Genomic DNA, 323 nt, shown 5'->3' with positions numbered 1-323 from the left:
AATAACCTCAGATATGCAGATGACACCACCCTTATGGCAGAAAGTGAAGAGGAACTAAAAAGCCTCTTGATGAAAGTGAAAGTGGAGAGTGAAAAAGTTGGCTTAAAGCTCAACATTCAGAAAACGAAGATCATGGCATTCGGTCCCATCAGTTCATGGGAAATAGATGGGGAAACAGTGGAAACAGTGTCAGACTTTATTTTTTGGGGCTCCAAAATCACTGCAGATGGTGACTGCAGCCATGAAATTAAAAGACGCTTACTCCTTGGAAGGAAGGTTATGACCAACCTAGATAGCATATTCAAAAGCAGAGACATTACTTT

The sequence above is a fragment of the Bison bison genome, unplaced genomic scaffold, assembly GCF_000754665.1.
Source record: "Bison bison bison isolate TAMUID 2011002044 unplaced genomic scaffold, Bison_UMD1.0 scf7180017864100, whole genome shotgun sequence".
In the NCBI taxonomy this organism is placed as follows: domain Eukaryota; kingdom Metazoa; phylum Chordata; class Mammalia; order Artiodactyla; family Bovidae; genus Bison; species Bison bison.
The sequence above is the reverse complement of the archived record's forward strand: the minus strand, read 5'-3'. Positions refer to the sequence as shown.